This window comes from Micropterus dolomieu, linkage group LG09 (assembly GCF_021292245.1).
Source record: "Micropterus dolomieu isolate WLL.071019.BEF.003 ecotype Adirondacks linkage group LG09, ASM2129224v1, whole genome shotgun sequence".
NCBI classification, from domain to species: domain Eukaryota; kingdom Metazoa; phylum Chordata; class Actinopteri; order Centrarchiformes; family Centrarchidae; genus Micropterus; species Micropterus dolomieu.
In genome coordinates, this window is record NC_060158.1 from 4,895,415 (window position 1) to 4,905,243 (window position 9,829).

Sequence of the window (9,829 nt, forward strand, 5' to 3'; positions counted from 1 at the left end):
CATTTTTGCATGAGCAAACCCATTAAACCTCACTAAAAGCAAACAGTTTTAAATAATGTAACAATTTGAGTTTGATATGAACAGCATTGTGAAAATACTATAGACCTCTAGCAGTGATAATATTGAAAAACAAATCTCCATTCTAAAAACTTTCCAGTAAAGACCACTTTCTGAACTACTCAACTTCAGAAAACATTTTTTCATATCTTGCTTGATAAATGAGATTTGATATCTTGGGCTACCGGTTTGCAGTGATGGAACCACAACACAAACAAAAATCTCATGACCTTTTGGACGTTAGTACAGGCACTGAAGAAAAATAAAAAAAAAGGGATGCTGCAATAAATCAACTGATGTCGCGAAACACCAAATGTTTTTGACACAAGATGAGGGGTATAGCTTCTTGCTTCTGTACTCCTTTAAATTTCTGTTCATTGTAAGTAAGTTTGATTAAGTTTAGGTACAATATAGATACGAGACAAAGCTATTTAATGGGCAGTCACTCGCTTCAATTGAGCTCCAACGTGAGCCAGTGGTGTGTTCTGTCTTCAGTAAGTTTTGAGTACATGTCTGGACAAAAAGAAAAAAGGTCTGATCAGGTTCACTTATGTCAATAATAATTTTCCTGTTCCCTTGAAAATTTAACTAATGAGCTACCACGAGAAGGTAAAGTTCAAATCTCAGATGAGGATGAAAGACGGAAAGAACAATTCAAATGCATTTTTCATTGAAGACAGTGCCAACTGTCTTCTGAAGAAAGAAGAAATGAAAAAAGGATAAAAGGGAAGGCCATTTCTGTTTAATCAGTCTGGGGACACACGTATATTTTGAGGATGATTTTCGGCAGATTTCCAGTTCTGACAAGTAGAGGGGAACTCCGACTGTTATTAATCCAGAGGTTGTCTGGTAGTGCGACAGGTTTTAAGACTAAATTGCAGTCTTAATGAGTGACTTGAAAAGGTCAAACCTGCAGGATCACCTATGGAGTCAATTAAGGATAATGGTTAGGAATTTAAAATTCAGAGAAGATGACAAACCTAAACTACAGGCAAAACAACAACTCTAAATGTTTTTCCTGATGTGGAAAATTTTATCATTATGATATCAGAATCTGATCTAAAAGCTATGAATTCAAGCTTACCATGACCCCCCATTCTCTTTAAGGAAATTACAAACCTAGAAACTACCCAGTAAGGCTGCTGACATACTTGCTTTTCAGCCAGGGATGATTCTTGGCCCTAATCTGGCCCCTCTAGATTTACACAAAGTATGTATGTGTACAATGATGCTGGCGTCAGTTGCTCCCTCTATAACCGAAGCAAGTAGTGAGGGGTTCAAATCCCCAAATAATTACCAGTTGCCATGGGTTTCCCACAGTTAATAAAATTCAGAGACACGGGTTTCAACTGGAAGGAAGATTTAAACAGTTAATAAACAAACAAGGCTTTGGGCAATTTATTCAATGCACAAGCACAAACAAAAACAGATAAGCTGTAGATGGCAATACTGCCAGAAATGCTAAGGGTTAAATCACTGTTAAAAGACACCTCAGCATCTACAGGAGCCAGACTTGTAGGCCACCCAGGTGTCTTGACACCACCACTCACACTGGTGCGCAGCCACCTAAACACAGCAAGATGCACACAATAAAAGTTAAGTATGCACACACAGCCGTCATAAAACCACCACATGCAGTGAAGGGGAAAGGGGTTCCCACAATCCACCACCTTGTCTGTCTGGCAGAACGCACAAAAAAAAATATAAATAAAAAAATAGACAACTCAAGCACAAATAGCAGCAGTTGATCAGGCAGGCAAAACAGCAGTGGCTATACAATCTTAAAATGACAAGAACTTAATTCAGTTATTTAACATACTACAAAAAAAAAAAAAAAAACAACCCAACATACCTGCTAAATACCTGACAGATGATATTTACCTTAAACAATGCAGTAAGTAGTCAACCCAGCTCTGACTCCACCTAGTTTATAGATCAGTTTAGGCCCACTGCAATGTAAATCATAAACACAGTAAACTTGTGTAGATCTACTAGACCACATCTTTTTACCTCAGGGTTAACAACCACTGCCTTGTCTGTGGTGAACTTTAGCGCAACAGGCTATTCAGCTGACGAGGTCTGGACGACAGGTGGCTCAGAAGTTAACAACATTGTCAGCCTTGACTCGTAACTTCTACAAGACATACCTGCTCTCTAGCCACACTGGACCACAATGCCTACAGAGAGATCCTGAGTGCTCTCTATAAATCTACTCTTAAAGAGGCACAGGTGTGTGCCTGCTTCTAGAGAGACAGGGGGGTGGAGCTTCACTGAGAGGCTGTAACCGACCGTGGCCTCACAAGGCCAAAAGCCTTTTTGCATCAAAAAAGAACCTAAAGAGTTGTTTATGAGATTTTGACTTTTCAGTTTAACCTCAATGTTTATATGTGTTGTAACCTGCAATTGACCAGATCAAAGCTTACAGGGTAGCTTTAAATTTAACAGGAAGTAGGATTTTAGGTTGAATAAGTATCACTATACAGTTATAAAACATTGCCATTACCAAATTGCTTATGATGGGGCAATCATGTGTCAAAGTGCCAAAAAATCATCTGCCGGTTTAAACTTCATCCAACTAAGGACGGCAGGTGATTTCACTGATTAGCGCACTGTTAACCAGACAGGACGAAGTAATCAGTGAAATCAGCTGACGGTGTGTGTGGTTGGAATGAAAACCTGCAGAAATAGTGTGCAGACACTGTGGTAGCTGTTTTCTCCAATGATATTATGTAAATCTGACAGACAAATGAACCTCTTTATTATGTGTGTGATGCAATGTTTTCAAAAACCTGTCAGGGCTGTGGAAGTCTTCCAGCGTGTCCCGAGGCTTATGGAACTCAACAGAAAGGCGTCCTCCGAGTCATTGCCGCTTATCCTCCTGTTACCTGCGTTGCCCCTGGATACGGGAGCGATCTCTTTTCTTCTCCTCCCATCATGCCATGCCTTGTATTCCAGGCACGCAGCCGGGAGTGTGTGTGTCTGCGTGCCAGTGAATTGAGTGCACACACAAACACAACAAGAGGAGAGTCACATACAGAGAAAGATATATATATATATGTGGTGAACTTTATATATATATATATATAATGTATGTACATTTAAATACATACACTCGCATAAAACCACAAAGACAAACACTCACATACAGAAAGGCGGCATGAATGCAAACATACAGACACACACACAGTGGCAAGACTGTCAGGTTATTGCATCAGAACAGACGACTCCCCCTCCTGCCACTGAAAACCACTGAAATTAACTACATTCAGAAGTAGAAAGTGTGTTTTTGTTTGTGTGAGTGTGTACAGTAGAATCTGAAATAGTTTAAAGCCCACAACATGAATTCTTGATAAGCATACACGCATGTGTGTGAAGTGCTGGATTGTGGTTGAACACAGTAGAATACACTTATTTCTCTCTCTCTTTCTGTGCGTGTGTGTGTGTATGTTTGAGACTATGTTGAAAGCAAAGAGCGGCAACATGAGTGTGACCATGTGCAACGGACAGATAGTAGACATCCCTTTAGATGGCAGGATGTGTGTCAGAGGGTCAAAAGCAAACAGAATATTTAAAACAAATATTTATTTTCCTTTTTATATTGGACAAAATCATTGTAAATTGATTGGTGTTTATTTTTGTTTCTTAAAGTGAGGGGAAAAAACAGACATTTGCCAAGAAAACACTGTGTACTTTCACCGTTTGTTTTGTTACTCTGGCTCATATTCAAAAGGTAATTTCCATCTTCTCTGAATTTTTCTCTTCACTTCACTATTGCCAGAAGGATTTTCTGAGATGTCAACTTCATAAGAGGGGTTTTGAACTGTAAACGGTGGTGATCAAAGAACATTAAACTTGCACAACTAAATAATGTTTTCACAACTTGGAGGCAGCGGAACAAGCTTTGAAAACAACAGTGACATTTAACCTTTTAAGTTGATATGTTGATATATTTTTACACCTCCAGCAGATATGGAGAAACAGTATGAGTCATTTGGAATGTTTGTGACCTCCTCCCCCTGGTGAGTGCAGTCACTCTCTTTTAGTTCTGTTTTTGGTCTCCACAAAATATAGTAAGGAAATATTTGGCTTTTTAGCTACTAAATGCCCCACCATATGTTCGTTAACTTAAAAAAAAAACTTTTTTACTTACAAAAAATGAGCTGCCTGCTGTGTCTTGATATGACACTGATAAGAGTGAGCCAAACAAACACATTGTGGGCTGGAAAAGCCAAACAATTAATTGAAAGATGTGCTTGAAATGTGTTTGCCTCCTTGGATGGTCAAAAAAATAGAAGCGCTTTTCAATGTATTGGGGGTGGTGATGGAGCAATGGATAAGACGCCTGCCTTTGGTGTGAAAGACCCGGGTTCAATCAACCCATCCACCATGTGTCCCTGAGCAAGACACTTAACCCCTAGTTGCTCCAGAGGTGTGCGCCCTCTGACATGTATAGCAATTGTAAGTCGCTTTGGATAAAAGCATCAGCTAAATTAATAAATGTAAATGTATTCCACTACAATCCCACCACCCACAATGACCTCAATAATGAACATAAAACAGAATTTTCTGACACCGTCAACAAAAACTTAAAATTCGTAAGCTTCATAAAGCTGATTTTATGGTGAAGCTATTTTATCAGATTGCATTAAATTGTACAGATGAGTGTATCTTGGCTATCAGCTTATTCCAGCTCTTCAATTAATCCATAGATACACGGTGAAATATTCAAACACTCCATGCTTTGCTACACCATTGAATCACATAGAGATATTTTACATGTCTTGTTCATCATTTTACATACATTTCCCCCAAATTACCTATTTGGTAAAGTTTGGGTTTTTCATTAGAATTGAAATAAAGTTATGTGGGTTTGGACAACATATGACTAACCTTAATGAGTTTAATGGCCACCAGCAGGTCAGAGAAGATGAGGAGTTTGGAAAATCTGGTTGTTTATCTGTGAAAATAGCTAAAACAAAGAAAAATGATAATGCTTTGGTGCAGCGCACAAAAACAGAAACTTAGAGAGTACACAGTAGAAGCAGAAGCATTGGCTGTGTGCAAACATTTAGATAATCACCACAAGTGTCTGGGAGGACATGCTAAGAAAAATACCTATAGAGTATGAATGCATATGCATACACTTAATGAGATGACTACATTTCCAAACAGCTGGCAACACAGTGGCAGTATAATGTAACATATGCTGCTTCCATCAAACAGATAATCAAAGCCACAGTTACTGTGATTGCACCTATTAAGAAAAGTTTATTAAGCCCTTTGGGGACATTAAGAGAGATGCAGATGAAAGGGAGGAGTCAGGATGAAGACATTTAAAAAGGTCTACAAGGGTGTGTATGTGTAAAGCATTGCTTAGAGAGTACATGTATAAGCATTGACTGCATGCAGACATTTAGATACTCATCACAAGTGTCTGTGAGGACATTAAAAAAAACTATTTATTATGAATGCATATGCAAATATTTAATGAGATAAACAGCTAAGTGGCAGTATAATGTAACATATGTTGTTTTCATCAAGTGTGTTATTGCTGTTATTGTGATTGCACATATTAAGAGAAGAGAGCAGTTTGAGGATGCAGGACAAAGACACATTTTTAAAGGTGATGTGTGTAGTGTTTCAACATCAAGTAATTATTATGACAAAAATTAGCCTCCCATTTAAGAAGGGAGAAGCAAAAATACAGCAAGTATTGTCTAGCAGTCTAAAGACATATCATCTCATGTTTCGTGTAATGTTTTAGACACTAATATCTAGCAGGTTTATCTAATTGTTGCCATTAGGTCCTATATACACATTTCTCAAATATTTTTGACAAACAAAAAGTAAAGAAATGTTGTTTGCATCTCATGGTGATCATGAGCAGATGGGGTTTGCTCAGAAAATATTTTGGTTCAGTTGTCATCACGTGACCTAAGTATCCATCCATTGATATAGATTGTTAGATGGTGGACCTTGAGTTTAGATTTCCATGGTCAAGAACGAGCTTTCACGCCCACATTTTCATGTATGTCTTATGACTGAAATCTGCATAATTTATAAGCTAGCACTGTGCATGTGTGCAAATGGGAGAGCAAACAGGTAAGTTCAGATTGTGTATATAAAGTGAATAAACAACAATAGGCAGATTTTGAATCTTTTGTTCTAGTTCCCTCAAGAGTGTGAATGCCTCAGCAATCTGTACATCTTTCCATGCAGTCACACCAGCTCTAAAATTAGTTTTGCACTGTGTCTGAAAGCTCCTGTTTTATCAGCTTATTCTGCTACCAGCAGTTGCTTGTGTTCAGTTATTCAGTTGGGTGTTCTGTAGCTCGGAGAAACCCCTCCTGACACTGTGCCATTACAGTTTATTCCCAATTGAACTGACATGTTAAGTTTAGTTATTGTCATTGTCAGATCTGTATTGACATGTATCTTTTATGTACTTGCCGCATGCCCTTGTGAGCATTAACTGTAGGTACTTTTTATAACAGTTGTTCTGCGATTGTTAATTTGACATTTGTTAATTGCCATTTATTGTCAATATAAACAAAACTAGTCATTATTAGCTGTCTGAAGCTACAACAGTGCACAAAGGTCTCTCTATAGGTTCATGCGGCTTATGTGTTGCACATTTGTTTTTGTCACCCTTTTGAAGCTGCTTCCTGACAGGGCAATCAACTTAAAGGTCCAGTGTGTAATATTTAGGAGGATCTATGGACAAAAATGCAATATAATGTACATAACTTTATTTTCAGTGGTGTATAAACACCTGACATAATGAACCGTTATGTTTTTATAACCTTAGAATGAGCTGTTTTTATCTGCATACACGGGGGGTCCCCTGACATGACCTCACCGTGTTGCGCCACTATGTTTCTACAGTAGCCCAAAAGGACAAACTATTCAACAGAGAGCATTTTGTCACTACGTTGAATACGTACGAAATTTGGACAACTAAAGGACCACATGTATTATTTAGCATGTCGGCCACAGTAGCTTCTCCTGCACTCTTGCAAAGGGAAGGGTGAGCAGTAATCGATGGTGCATTCAGGTGGTGTTTCCTCCTGAAATCTTTATTTCAAAAATAGGAATAAAATGTAAATAGGATTTAAAGAAGTTTACAGAACAGCCTACAAATATATAAGAAGGCACAAATAAATACTTGGACAGGGGTAGTCAATATCATGTGAAAATATTAAAAGTTGTTTTCACAGCCTTTTTGTTGTTGGATTTAGAAATATAATTGATATAAGATATTGTAGATGTCTGCGTGTTTATATGATCTGACAATGGTAATGTAACACATCTTTGTAGTAGTGTCTATGTTGATTCGACACTTCAACTTACATTTTGATTTGAACTGAAGAAGTCCTTTGGATGAGGGACGAAACGTCTTCCAGTATCTTCAACCAAGTCTAGTTGCCTTTGACTTTAACCTTCGTTGGATAACTATGATCTGGATGACTGAGAATCTTCATAGACATTTTTTTTTAATGCTTAAGCACGATTATGAAAGCAGAGCTCATTATGTCAAAACACTACACAATTCACAGAACTATTCACACAAGTAGCAGAACACCTCAGATAGTTTACAAAATGAAACACTTCATTCAAAAATATACAATAATTTATAAAAAACCACGATTTTGTCACAGTGTGGCACATCAAATGATCTAATTCTGTTTGAACCAGTTAAACACTGCTATGCTCAACACATTTAAAATTCCTACTTTTCAAATGAAATAGTCTGAATTTGACTTTTCAGAGATACAGTATTGTTAGAGTATTGGATATATTGACCAAACACAGCACACACAGTACTGCATACTGATATGTATTTATTTTCAGCAAAACCACTTGTGGAAAGCATGAAGTACCGTACTGTACAGTACAAAAAACAAAAAAAACCTAATTATCTCTTCGCCTGGGTGGATCTGGCACTTTGTCCACATCGCAGGCCATGTCCTCTCTTTGCAAGACAGCGAGGGAAGTATCATCTTGAATGGTGAATCCACGCTTGCACAGATACTGCATCTGTTTGGTCGTATGCCAAAACCCTCCTCAAAAGGGTTAAGGATTGGAGAGTATGGTGGAAGGTATTGGAGTATATGTTGTTGATGCTGATGAAACCAGTTTTGGACCAGAGCAGATTGGTGGAAAGATACATTGTCCCAGATGATAATGTATCTCATCTGCTCTGCATCCATTTGGTTTTCAGCTGTGATGATGTTAAAAATGTAAAAAATTGAGTATGTGGGCCGTGTTGTAAGGACCCAATGTGGCATGGTGGTGGAGGACCCCATTCTGGGAGATGGCAGCACCCATGGTGATGTTATCAACACACGGGTCTGGCACATTGAGAATAGCTCTATGTTTTACTCTCCAAATTTGGTTCAAATGGCACTTTGTAGAGTTGGTTCATCTGTATGTGATGTTTTTCAAGCATTCGCCCCAGTGTTAATAGGGAGACCTAATGAACATTATTGAACACTGTGTTGTCATTGAGGATGTTTGTTTGAATTTCTCTGAGGCGTATTGCATTATTGGCCAAAACTATGTTTACGATAGCTTTCTGTTGTTCTTCAGAGAATATTCTGCCTCTTCCTCCATGATGTGGTCGACCCTCAATCCTGTAGACCAAGCAATATACATATAAAAATACCAGAGTACTGATTTACTGCATATTGTAGGCTGTATACTGTATAGATTGATTATACTGTAATGTACTGTGGACACTAAAGATGAGCTGTACTTCACCTGTTCTCTTGTCAAAATATCCGTGTTACTTTTGCAACAGTATATCTGCTCAGGTTGGGCTGAACTCTCTGAATGTCAACCCATGTTTTACAACATTGTCAATGAATGTTGCTCATTGGACTGGACAAGAGTCAGCAGAGTGGAATGGACAGAAATCCAATGGAGTGGACTGAGCTGGATTCAGGTTCCAGGACTGGGTGATGGGCTGACGTACTGCGGTAAGCGTGTTGACTCATTTCCGTTTCCGGTGCTTGTGTGTTGGTAGCGTGTTGTGCTGCTCTCGCTAAATATCAGTAAAAAAATTTTTTGGTGACTGCTGTTCAATCTCATAGTGGTTCAAAAGTTTTAGTAGCTAACGCTACAGTACTTTAGCTTAGCTGTTAGCGACATTAGCTCAGCAGCTAGCGATGGCTTCTCTTTCTCCCTCTCTCTCTTCTACTTTCTCCTGCTTGGTGTGTCAGATGTTCAGTTACTGCTCTGCCTCCTTTAGCGGTAATGGTACGTGTAACAAGTGTAGTTTATTTGTAGACATGGAGGCAAGGCTCAGTGATTTAGGAGCCCTGCTCCTCAACTTGGTAGATCAGTCTTTAGCTACTGTATCTAGCCAGTCCCGGTAGTCGGAGCGGAACGACCTGAGTCCCCTGTGCAGCCAGGAAGGGATGGCTGGGCATTCAAGCCCACGGGTCATCACCAATCTGTTCACGTTTCTAACAGATTTTCCCCACTCAGCGACACACCCGCTGAGAAACCAACTCTGATCATTGGCAGCTCCATTTTGAGACACGTGAAGTTAGCGAAGCCAGCGGCCATAGTTAAGTGCATCCCTGGGGCCAGAGCGGGCAACATTGAGTCCTATTTGAAACTGCTGGCTAAGGATAAACGTAAATACAGTAAGATTGTTATTCACGTCGGCAGTAATGACTCCCGGTTACGCCAATAGGAGGTCACTAAGATTAATGTTGAGTCGGTGTGTACATATGCAAAAACAATGTCGGACACCGTAGTTTTCTCT

At 39.0% G+C, this 9,829-nt stretch overlaps 1 long non-coding RNA gene across 3 annotated transcripts; it reads right to left on the minus strand.

Annotated features, from left to right (window-relative positions):
* Nucleotides 1-772: 772 nt before the first annotated feature.
* LOC123976760 lies at nt 773-2,335 on the minus strand. Of its 3 annotated transcripts, XR_006826417.1 has the most exons (5): nt 2,068-2,335; nt 1,939-1,980; nt 1,548-1,623; nt 1,355-1,406; nt 773-979 (listed from the first exon to the last, which is right to left on the minus strand). It is a non-coding gene; the product is annotated as an uncharacterized LOC123976760 (long non-coding RNA). The 3 variants fall into 3 exon arrangements; XR_006826419.1 differs by lacking the exon at nt 1,548-1,623 and having other exon boundaries at nt 2,068-2,312; XR_006826418.1 differs by lacking the exons at nt 1,355-1,406; nt 1,548-1,623 and having other exon boundaries at nt 2,068-2,290.
* Between the last annotated feature and the right edge of the window lie 7,494 nt (nt 2,336-9,829).